At 32.2% G+C, this 12,640-nt stretch overlaps 1 long non-coding RNA gene across 1 annotated transcript; it reads left to right on the forward strand.

The window, feature by feature from the left end:
• The first annotated feature begins 4,870 nt into the window (after positions 1-4,870).
• LOC113361639 lies at positions 4,871-7,268 on the forward strand. Its single transcript, XR_003365243.1, has 3 exons — positions 4,871-5,031; positions 5,807-6,023; positions 7,056-7,268. It is a non-coding gene; the product is annotated as an uncharacterized LOC113361639 (long non-coding RNA).
• Positions 7,269-12,640: the final 5,372 nt, after the last annotated feature.

The raw sequence follows: 12,640 nt of genomic DNA on the forward strand, positions 1-12,640 counted from the left end.
CCGATTTCTTGTAATAAATCATAGCAATCAGCCTCGCATCAAGATTATTATAAGCTTTGGTAAGCCTTTCTCCCATATTTATGACCTTGTTGTGGATTCCAACACATTCTTGTTTCGTTAGTTTCACTTCCTCTTGAATTTCTTTCGCCTCTTTGTTCAGATTTTCTACCTTTCTCAAACATCTAATAACTAAATGCCCAAGGTTTTGGATGACACCTCTAATTTGATAGAACACCTTGTCAAGGTGTCGACGAACAACATCAGAATGAACCTCCATGTCTAGGTTCGTAACAGGAAGAAGAGAGTCGCTTGTAACCCCAACATACTCTCTAACGTAATCTCGATCTACGAAGCAGCCAACAAACACCAACAACAAGATCAAGACGACCTTCAAACTACACATCGTTAGGGTATAGATGGGAATTGGGGAAATGTAGATGAAGGCTTTTTAGACAACGGCTGGATAGAGAGAGAGGGAGGGAAGAAGAGAGGTATTAGAATATTGGGGTTTTGTAATAATCGTTGTTCACATGTTCTCGTGTTTCTTTTTTTTTCCTTTTTTTTTTGACACATATAATATTCTCGTGTTACTTAGGGCGGTTCCTATGGGTATGACCATACATACACCCTCGGAAAATCTAAATTCGACGCATAATTAATAATGATATATTATATTATATTATTAACTAAATAATGATGACTTGAAATGAATATAAATATTCAACACATAATTAATAATGATGTTAAATAATTGTAAAATTTGACGCATGATTAATAATAATGATATTAGTTACTTATGAGCACAGTCACTTAATAGCAAATTTAACTTGTTTCGTTTTCTCTCTAAGTTTTTTTTTTCTTTATTGAAAGAGAAATTTATTAGAATGAGGAGAAATGTACTAGAAAAAAGAAAATTAAGTAAAAATTACATTCCAGCTGAAAACAGTATTAGAAGAATTCAGAATCATATTTTTCCCAAAAACAACAACCCAAGCAAGAACCAAGCTTTGCGCTTTAATGCCAAGATCTCCATTTGTTTTGAATAAATAGTTTTCTTCAAAAACACGAGAATTTCTTAATGTTATTAAGTCTCAAAAAACTCTTCCAGAAGGAGATAAGCATGTATTATGGCAACAATGAGCAAGATTATAAAGAGTTCCCGGGAAGGACCAGTACCAATTTGACAAAGGTAATAACATTAACTAAACCTTGTGTGCTATGCAGTGTAGAAGTAAATGATCTGAAGTTTCGTTACAGTCACCACAAAAGCCATCATCTTTGATGATCCCTTTTCTGGAAAACATATTAATAGTGTTAAGTTTATCATGCATAACACCACGTGAAGACATTTATCTTAGGAGGAATGTTGGATTTCCAAATAAAAGTATAAGGAAAGTAATCAGCACCTGGAGAATCATTTAGCTTAGAATAAAGAGACTTCACAGAGAAAACACCTTCAACATTCAAAGACCATTTTCTGGTATCATAAGTACTATCAAGAACTGAAGGATATGAGCCAATGAATTGAATGATACTTAGCAAAATGATTAGTCTCACTATCATTCAGTCTTCTCTTCAAACCAAATTTCCAACTGTTATCCAATGCAATATGACTTGCAACTGTTGAAAACCTATCTTTATCCAATTTATAAATGTCAAGGAACAAAGCTTCCAAAGAATCTGTACCAACCCATTTATCACGCCAAAAAGAAGTATGAGTATCATAGTGGATTCTTAATTCAGAATTTAGATTTATCAATTGTCTAGTTTCAACTATTTATTTCCAAATCGGGCGGGAAAATTCAATTTGGGAATTATGAAAACAGAGTTGAAATAGGTTTTGAAGAAAAATAAGAAAAATGTGGTTTTGGAGATTTTTATACTCAAAGTTTTAGTATTGGGGATTTTTATGCTCAAGTTTTAGTATTATAGAACAATTTAATTTCCTACTAACTAATATGAAACAAATCATGCCTAATAGTTGTTTGGTAAAATGTTTCAGTAATTAAAAGTACTTGTGTTTATATTATATACATGGTATTGATTATCTTCGTTATTGCAGGAGGAGACATTTGAAAAGTCAGATTGCATTAATATTAGTGGAAACAAATATAATATAGAGCTTGCTCTTGGTGGGGTTTGAGTATGTAGATGATGTATGGGATTTTTCCAAGACATCTGGAAAAGTGATTGGATTTATGTAGTGAAAAGAACATCCGTAAAGCTACAAGTTTACTTGTGCTAGAACAAGAAAGTCTAATCCGTATCTGAAAAGCCATTAAAGCTTCAAGCGACTATAAAATGTGGTTGTCAAGCCAAGCTAGTGATACAATTGTTGATGGTGGTTTTCATTTCAGGGATAATCTTGTGTATGTAAGGATCTATACGACATAAGAGTTGATTTTAGCTTTGAATTTTGTTTCGTTTTGATTTTTGTTTTTGTTGTTGTTTTGATTTTTGATTTTGTTAGGTTATTTGTGGAATCAGATTTGAGATTCAATTTGGTTAGATAAATTTAGATCTTTCCAATTTTGAGATTTTTGGTTTGATGTTCAGTCAAATTTCAGAGTACTCAGAGAAATTGGATGTATATACACGATATACATGGACCGATACATCATATTTTTTTTTGTTTCCTTTGATGCTTTCTTTTTACTTATTTTTGTCTTGTAGGTTGAAGTGTCTTTTGTTAGTTCACTAGATGTATTCTATTACTTGGATGAATGTTTAGCTCATCATATCGATATCAACACAATTCTGGAGTTTTTGAAGAAGAAAATTGTGTGACAGAAGTGGACACATTTATTTCCCCCGCATGTCAATATTTCTTTTGTTGATGGAACCAAGTTTGTGTGTGTAGATTTTGATGTTTTACTTCGGTATTTTTCATCTCATTTCCATTATAAAAGTCAGAAAACTTTTGATTTGGTTGTTGAAGTTGGCAGCAATGCTTCCAGTAGCGGTAGTAGTTATTCTAGTAGTAGTGTAACTGAACTTGAGAAGCTATGGTCCGTTTTCTTGAAAATGGGTCTGTGACAGTTACCAAGACTTTTAAATCTGATGAGCGACTTGCATTATTTCAGTGAAGTGAATAAATATGAGGTTTAGTATGGGTATCAAAAAGTACACCAATTTTTTCGTTCGAGAACTTGTATGGATAAAACGTAATACAATTGCAAGTAAATTTAAATTAAAGATCCATGAACAATATGTATAGAGAGTTTTCTCTTATCTCTTCCACAATCAATATGTGTACACTAAAAAGTCCATGAACCTGATTATGTATAAGATTTCTTGAAGATATCACAAATCAATATACAAGATCGATCTAGTCGTATCCAAATCAAGAGGATCCGAATTCGGTCAAGTATGAAACTTGTTATCTATCTTTCAAGAAGCGAATTCAACAAGAACGTATCTCGTTATTAATCACAATTAATAAAGACTTAAACTACCTATAATGAATACATACTACTTGTAATATTCCTATTATAAAGATAAAACAAGAAAATGCGGAAAAGTAAAAACAAAACACCAGAAGTTTTGTTAAAGCTGCAGCAAAACCCCGGGATCTCGTCCAGGATTGAATGCCGAACTATATTAAACCGCTACAGACACTAGACTACTTCGGACTAGAATTTATAAGTTGAAATTAAATCAACCCTCTAGGAAATTTAGATGGAGTCGTGCTCCTTATGTCTCTTGAACCTCGCAAGGTTCTAGGAAATTGATTCCCTTAGTTGGGATCCTTTATAGCCCAAGAGTTTCTTCAACCGAAGTGAAGACTTTTGATACCAATCTTCGTCTAACAGATAACCCTATTTGATTTCCTTCTAGATATTTTAGATCAAGGATTAGAAATATGTTTGCAATAGATGAAACTAGCACACCTCACGAATCCGGAACACTTACATTTAGTTAACTGAGAATCCTGATTACTAACCACCTCTTAAGAAAAATATAAATTGATCAATGAAGAATTTATATGTCTATCTTGAGGAATCACAAGACGAAGAGAACTTTGCGACTTATATCTATCTCAATCCTTATTGGAATTGAAAAAAAAACTCGACAATTAATAAGAACAAGATCAAAATACACGATCTATCAGGTAAAAGATAGTCATACCTGGCTTCACGAATCCCTAAATGAAGTATTTAAGTCGTAAACCTAGTTATGTTTCTCAGAGGAAACTTAGGTTAATATATGACGAATGTAGCAAGGAACTAGGACACAAAAATGTCAGGGATTGAAGTTCCCAATTGTTTGAGTCTCTCTATTTATAGACTTTCAAGACTATTAGTAGCTTAAAATTCAAGTTAAGATAACATGAGACTCAAGAAAACACTTTCTCAATTTAGATGAAATTCTTATTAAGAATTCATGTAAGCATGTGAGAAGATCGTCTTGAAATTGCACAAAAGAATATACATTATGGTCCATGGTACTTGAAGGAGGGAGATTTATGGAAAATAAATGTATTATGTTATTATTATTATTTATATTTTATCAGTAATTTTTTAGTTTTTTACTATTAAATAAATAAACTAGGAATTACCAATAGGTACCATTATAGTGTTCTTAGTTAGTGGCAGGTCCACCCATTAAAACCCACTAATCAGAGGTCCATAATTAAAAGAAAACATGAAAATGGACCAAATTTTTTAAGCCCACGTCCTGCACACGTGTGGGATATACTACGCACATTTTTAAAATTCCCAAAACACCTTTATGTATATAAAAGCAGGGTAACTAAATTTCATTTCACTTTTTTGTTTTCATTTTAATTTCTCATATCCAAACCGGGAGAGCTGCTAGAAGAGAATTTGTTTCTTAGGTTTTCATCGCCGAATGCGAGAATTATTTCGATTTTGTTTGATTAACCGAGATTTAGTTAGTTTTAATGTTGTTTTATTTTATTTTAAGCTATTTAGATCTTGATTTTCACTGTAATGGAGAAATTCAATTGAGATACGTACATGAAGTTGTTGCTACCTACAGATCAAGATAATCAACAAAGAATCAGTCAAGGTATGTGGTGTATATTTTATTCTTAGGTTGATTATTCAATTCATCTCAATCTGTTGTTGGAGATCATTATAGATCTTAGTTTTTATTTATTGATGGTAGTACACATAAATCTTAGTTTTAGGTTTATTTTTGTTTTGGTTTGTTTTTTATGAATCTTGGTCATAATTACTCAATTTTTTGGTTAGATTATGGTGTTTTTAACATATTTGAACTATCGCTTTGATTATCTTGTTGTTTTCGCTTCTTTATTTTATCAAATTCGTGCTTGTTTGTTGTTTCAGGGGTATTATCCAGCAGTACATATGTTGCATACTGATACAAATTGCTTTTGATTCTGTTTTATTTTTAGTTTTATCTTATCACTTGTTGTTGTTCGATCTATAAGTACATATCTTCGATACTGAAATAAGACTCTCTCGATTCCGTTTTTTTGACAGATTCATTACATATGGTTGTTTTTTAGTTCATGAATTAGCAGTACATATGTGTCATACTGATACAAACTGCTTTTGATTCTGTTTTATTTCTTAGTTTTACCACTTGTTGTTTGATCCATAGGTATATATATGCGTTATTGAAATAATACTCTCTCGATTATTATTTGTTTGTTCGTTGTTTTTTGTAAATGATGTGTATAATTTCTTTGATCAGCTTATGCAGTGGGTAAGCGTATTATATAGTTGATATAAAATCACTGAAATGTGGTTTTTAAGCGATTTTGTCCTGGAATCAAAATCATCTAATGTTCCGGCAGGGGTCCTATGTTTTGTTGCAGATAAATCATATTGTATATACGATGCACTGCAGAAAAATCACAGTATATATACGCTGCACTGCTGAACAATCATAACTTAAAAGCAGCACTCCAGATAAAATCGCAGTGCATAAACTATGTATTGACAAGTGGGTGAAGGCAAGTGCATAAAAGCAGTACATAAAAGCATCACTCCAGAGGAAAGGCAAGCTTGAAGTCCAAAATAATCTCTGAAGAGGTGAGAATCTTTCTTGTGACTTGCTAACTGAACAAAGAATCCTTAAATTTTATACAATTATTTATTACAGTTTAAGTTTATTGAGCAAGTGGTCACCATATAAATTGAGTGCATATTTGATGTATTGAGCATGATTATGAAAGATTGTATACGTTAAACTTTGTTAGTTGATATAGTTTTCTAGTGATAAGAAACTAGCAATGTCATTGGTTCTTAAATAATAAAACCACTATTGATATTGAAACTTTAGAAATGTCGGGGATTGGAAATTAATTTTAAATACCCTTCCACCGAATTGTTGAGCATATTTGTTGTTACCATTTTTTCAAATGGACAGTACCTATGTTTTTGCTAAACCAAATTTAGACGGAACATATCATCTATTCTCTACTGAAAACCCAACTGTCATGTAGAAACATATAGATTTTCTTATCTAAAGGGCAGTTCTTATTTGGCAAAGAACCAATTCTGGAGAAGGAGAAGAATGGTTAGGTTGTGGATGGGTTTTCCACTAGCAAGGACCACTGCTATTTTGATACATGATTACAATACATATGCGAAATACTGAAATATGTATTGTATTTCTCAGTTTTTACTGCATTCTCATGCATTTATAGTGTGTTTGATGGAGTGCGTAATGAGTGCACTGTATTTTCATTTTTTTTATGTATTATGATGATGGAATGAACTAATACTCATTTATATCTGTTGTTCATCATGGTCGTGTTAATATTGTTATTTTTTGGTCACATTTACAGGTTCAAGATATTTAGTTCTAATCCAAACACTAGGAAATTTTTAAGTATACCATTTATGTTCTGCAGATTAACTAGTTTTGTTTTTAGTATAACATTTATGTACTGCAAATTCATAGTGTCTAACATACGTAGACTCATATATGTAAGCATAAACATGGGTTTTTAATCAGTATGGAAGTTATGTACCGAAAATTCTGAGTCTTTTTCCGGTTTCTATTAGTGTTGCTTTTTAGTTTCTGAGAGTATATCATATATGTACTGTTATATTTTGCAGGTTTATTATCCTCTAGCATATGCTTAGTTTCTGGAGAAGACGTTACACTAGTTCCTGAAGAAGATGTTGCTTCTTGGTCCTCTTCAAATAAGGATAATCTCATGATGTTTGATTTCTTATGATAACACATTTTTTGTTTGGATGAATACATGTTTATACATGTGCATGGTAAAACTAAAGCTCATGAGGATCTGCATACTACAAGTCTTATTAATGCATGCATATAACTTCATCTTTTTATCTTGATTATTTGAACCAATGATAAGTGGTTTAGTTCTTATATATGAAGGTTAGAGAGTAGAAAGTTGATTGACTACTATTGTAGGTTTTATCTTGGTTGCAGCATGACTTGCTGAGATAGAGAAACCCAAGTTGCATCTGACATGTAGTGGTCTCTAATACCACCAAAGTATGTCTCATTGGTCTCCATGTCTGCATATTGATACTCATTTTTATCTGTTGTTCATCATGGTTGTGTCAATATTGTTAGGTTTTGGTCACATTTACAGGTTCAAGATGTCTAGTTCTAATCTAAACACTTGGAACTTTTTGAATATACCATTTATGTTCTACAAATTCACATTTATAGGTTCAAGAGTTTAACGCACATAGACTCATATATGTAAGTATAAGCATGGTTTTTTAATCAGTATGTAAGTTATGTACTGAACATTCTGAGTTTTTTTTTTCCGGTTTCAATTAGTGTAGATTTTTAGTTTCTGAGGGTATATCATATATGCACTGTTATATTTGCTTTAGTAGCTGAATTTTACATGAAATAATGCTCTGGTGTTGGTTATTGTCCATGAAAGGCAATCGATGCTGCTAAACAAGTTAAACCGAGATTTGGGAAGAGCAATTTCATTGTTCTGGGAACTATAGAAGGGTAACTTGTGAAAATTATGGAGGAAATCCTTGCATACCTGGAGTTAAAAGTGAATAAAGTGTTTTCAGTCATTATTTTTCTTTCAGTGCATCCATTATGCACTCACTTTCTCAGTATGTATCAGATGTACTGATTTTTTGGTTGTATGTGAAGTACTTGAAATTAGTATGTAATAAACCAACACGCCTTGGTTTTTGCTCAAGCTTATGTAATTTTTTATTTATTTCTTTTCATTGCATCTATTGCTAATTTTGAAGTTTCCATTGTACACTTTTTTTTTGTAGTACAACCAATATACATTTTTATTTTTTTTGCAGTACAACCAATATATACTGAATTTAAACTTTTTTGTAGTACAATCAATATATACTCTATTCTTTTTGAGTAGAACAAATACTAACTGAATTTAAACCAGTACATGTAATTATAGACTTAAACTAATTAAAGCAGTGCAGCAGATATACACTGAAATTTATCACACACATACATTGAGTGATCACTATAAATTAATGCTCAGATGTAAATTTATTTGAGTTTTAACTGTGTTTTTTTATAACCAATATACATTGTAGTATTTTTTTCATAGTACAACTAATATACACTGCTAGTATTGAGCACCTTTACTTCCATAAGAATGTGGCTTTACTTCCATAAGCGTCCAATGCTTGAAGGGAGGTCCGCGAATGACGATGCTTCGTCTATCTTTTGTAATTGCGCATCACTCAAAGTATATCCACTCAATCTCATGTTGGCTACTAAAATATGTAAGTCTTTGAGTCCAGATCTATACAACTTCGTACCAGGTTTTGGCACAACCTTCCCTACAAAAATTTAGTTAATTTTATTTCAGTGTAGCATTTATGCACTGCACAATCATCATGTCTGAAACACAATCATATATGGAAGCATAAACAATGTTACTTAAACACAATCATATATGGAAACATAAACACATTCATCAGTATTGACCTTATGTACTGCATACCCAAGATCATTATCTCATAAACCAACATAATGATTTTATAGTACAAAAGCACTGTTATACCTCAGTACAACATATATGTATTGGTATACAGTGAAAAGAAGAAAGAAAAAAAAAACACCTCATGTCACTTTTGATTGTTATTCAACAGTTTTTGAGTTATGTGTACTGAAAAATCTACATGCAAGAAACACAAACAATCTTATATAGAAGCATAATCAATGTTACATAATCAGTACTGGCCTTATGTACTGCATACTCATATGCCTAAAACACCCAAAATCACATGTGAAAGCATAATAATGGTTACTATTCAGTATGTGAGTTATGTACTTGATGTTCATAGGGCTTAAATCCAATGAAAGAATAAAAGACTTATTTCTTAAGTACTAGAGATATGTAATGGTGGATCATTATCTCATCAACCAAAAATAATAAACAACATATTGATTTTTTTGAGTATATAAACAATATAGTGATTTTTTACCTCGGTATTGTATATATGTACTGGTGGATCTATGTGTCAGAAAACAATAAAAACACACCGCGTGTCACTTTGATTGTTATTCAATCAGTTTTTGAGTTATGTACCCACAAATCTATATGTCAGAAAACACAAACTACAAACACAAACACTAAACGCATGTCACTTATGATGATTTTCATCAGATTTTGAGTTATGTACCTCTGATTAAACAGTCAAAATCCAAAAAAAAAAACATCTTATACGCAGTGATGTATCATATTGGTTAAAATAAATTAGGTTTTTCCCGTACATCATATATGTACTTCTGATTCATACCTTTTTCTGCTACTGATTTCGATACTTTTTTTTTGTTTGTTTTTTGCTCGCTTATTTGGTTTTTTGTGTTGGTGAATCTTCATAATCATCTTCTTCTTATATAGGAGCAGTACTATCTTCGTAGATTTAGAAAAAAAAATCTTGATTCAATATGGAAAATCGAAATCTAGGTTTAGAGTTTAGAGTTTTGGTTTCTCAAAGATCGGAATCTAGGTTTTTGGTTTGTGATTCCTTGATTGAATCACAAGAATTCTCTTAGAATAGAGAAGGAAAAGGAAAAACGAAGAGAGACGAAGATAGAAGGTGTTTTTGCTAACCAGTGGGTTCGAACTTCGAATAGAGAGAAGACGTTCACACGTATCATGGAGGGGCAGCCAGGTCTTTTCCATCTTGTGGACCTAAGAATAATATTAATTTCGGTTGGACCCAGGAATAAATAACTATTTGGGCCTGGGACCAAACAAGAAAATTTCCATAAATAAATCAATACTTCTTAATATAAAGGAGGATGTTAAAGCTGACGTGGCGGCTCCAGATTCAACCTTACATTTTCTCCCAATAAGGAAACGCCATGTGGCAAATTTGACTTGGTTATATATCCGGAAGATGTGTTTTTAGCCCATAATATATACCACTAGATACGCCTGTTCAGAAAAGATACCTCTTAACGGTATATATGCATGCAAGCATGCATTTGTTGGATAACAACATCCGAAAAGATACGCCTTTTCCTTTACCACCTTTTCATTTGAGATTCTAGAATGAAGGGACGTCAACTGTTTATTATAAAAAAGATAGACGCCTTCAGACTTTTCTTCTCATTTTGAACGGGTTAATTTTCTTGGGTTCGAGTTACGAGTCTTCCCTTCCAAATACTCCAGTTAATGTACGCTAAATTTAAAACAATCCATCAAATTGATACCACTGCAACAAACCTCTTCTCTTCATCATCCTCTATTCGATCATAACCGTAAGAAATATAACGACCAGAGAGTATCAAAAGGCAATTTTGATAACCGGATGTTGCTTGTGTAGGTAATTTGGGCACAAATCTATATGAAGGTTACCAGGCAATTTTCAACAAAGCCCAATATATCTTCCGACTTCGTCACAAGAACAACAAGCGAAGTTCTTCTAGATTTAGCCGTACCAGTTACCGACAATGTTTGTCATCATGGGAGGGTTGAAGCTAACAACTTGGGAACTTCTCCAAAACACTATTTGTGATCTTATGCAGCTATGGTGTACATTGGTTACTCAAGGTATGGGGTTTTCCATTGATGTTACAGTTATGAATCAGAAATCTGGAATGACATTCGTATCAAGAAAAAAAAATTGGTACATGTGTTTGGTTTAGTTGGTGGGAGTCATATACAAAATGCTCCTATATATATTCCTATGAAGGTTTAAGTACATATATATCCAATAATTTATATATAGGTTCAAACTATTGCCAGTTGCGCTCAATAAGTTCATTTCAAGTTGCCGTCACAATATGACAGCAACGAAGTGTATCTATGTCATCAAATCTAAGTTGTAGGTTGGGCATATGGGTCTGGAAATTGAAGATCTCTATTGGTACTTGCGCTAAACTCCATCGTGGGATACAACATTCTTAATAAGGTACACATACAAAGTTTGGGACTTGCCTGAGCATTATTTGGTACATTTTCGTATGTTTATGTTATTTAAGAATTTGCAAAATAGATGATCCAGTGGAGGGAATGGAATAGAGAGAAACACTGAAAAAAACATATTGTCCAAGTTATTACATTAAAGTGACGCAAGTAAGTTGGTTTTCGGAATGGCGTTTTGTTTTTAGGGTTCTAATTTATATTGTTCAATAACATTTTCCCTAAAGATCCATTGAAGGGGCCAACGTAGGTGCATCTGTTGGTAATTTTTGATGGCTTCTAATTCAAACTTACCACCAAAGCACCAAGATGCGGGTACAATCTCACTGCCATGGTTTCATATACAAACTTTATTGACATTGGCATTTTTGCACAACTACCATAGTTTACTTGATATATAAACTTAATTGACATTGGCATTTAACCACATCTACTATAGTTTAATACTGTAACTTTTATCTCTTTGTTTGATCATCAGTTCGTATAAGCTTTACTTTATAGAAGTTCTTTAGTCAAGTCATTTGCAGACAGAGTGATACTGTAGATTGTGATGTATTTTGTATCTTGGCGCAGGTAACAAGCCACGTTTCTAACTCAAAATGGTATCACTTGTGTCTCCTAATTTGTAGGAACCTGAAGACACTCAACTAAATTCCACAAAGTTCGTCCCCATGTCCCCATCAAGAATTAAAAGTATCAGAGGATTGCGAAAACGGTTATAAGAAAATGCGCATTCCTTCAAGTTTTCGGTGAAATAAAATAATGTTTTACGACGAATTGATGGTATAAAATTTTGTATAAGATTGCATTCCTTGAGTTTTCTCTGTAACATAATAGTTTATGTTGATGGTCTGAAACTTTAATATAAACACAGTTTAACGCACAAACGATTAGCTCTTATGAACTATACTTATGGCTACTTTTTCTGTGTTAGGTATAATGAACTTGTCCGGGCTTACAGAACCTGTATATATATAAAATATTAAAATTACTAATTTTTACTAATTTAAAAAATAGTAAAAATTATCTACTAGTTAAAAAATAATTAATTAACTTTTTGATATATTTTTTAGGGTAATTACAGAAGAGACTAGAAATTTATTTTAAGATTTTCAATAAGTTAGCTAGGAAAGTTGCCGAAAGGTAGTAGATATCTTGGGAAATAAGTTTTAAATATTTTTGTTAAGTTTACGGTTTGTTTAAGGGGAGTTATCTATATAAGGAGCTCCAAAAACGAATATCGGTAGACTGTTAAACTTAGTTTAAATCTATTGTGATTTT

This window comes from Papaver somniferum, chromosome 3 (assembly GCF_003573695.1).
Source record: "Papaver somniferum cultivar HN1 chromosome 3, ASM357369v1, whole genome shotgun sequence".
NCBI lineage: Eukaryota > Viridiplantae > Streptophyta > Magnoliopsida > Ranunculales > Papaveraceae > Papaver > Papaver somniferum.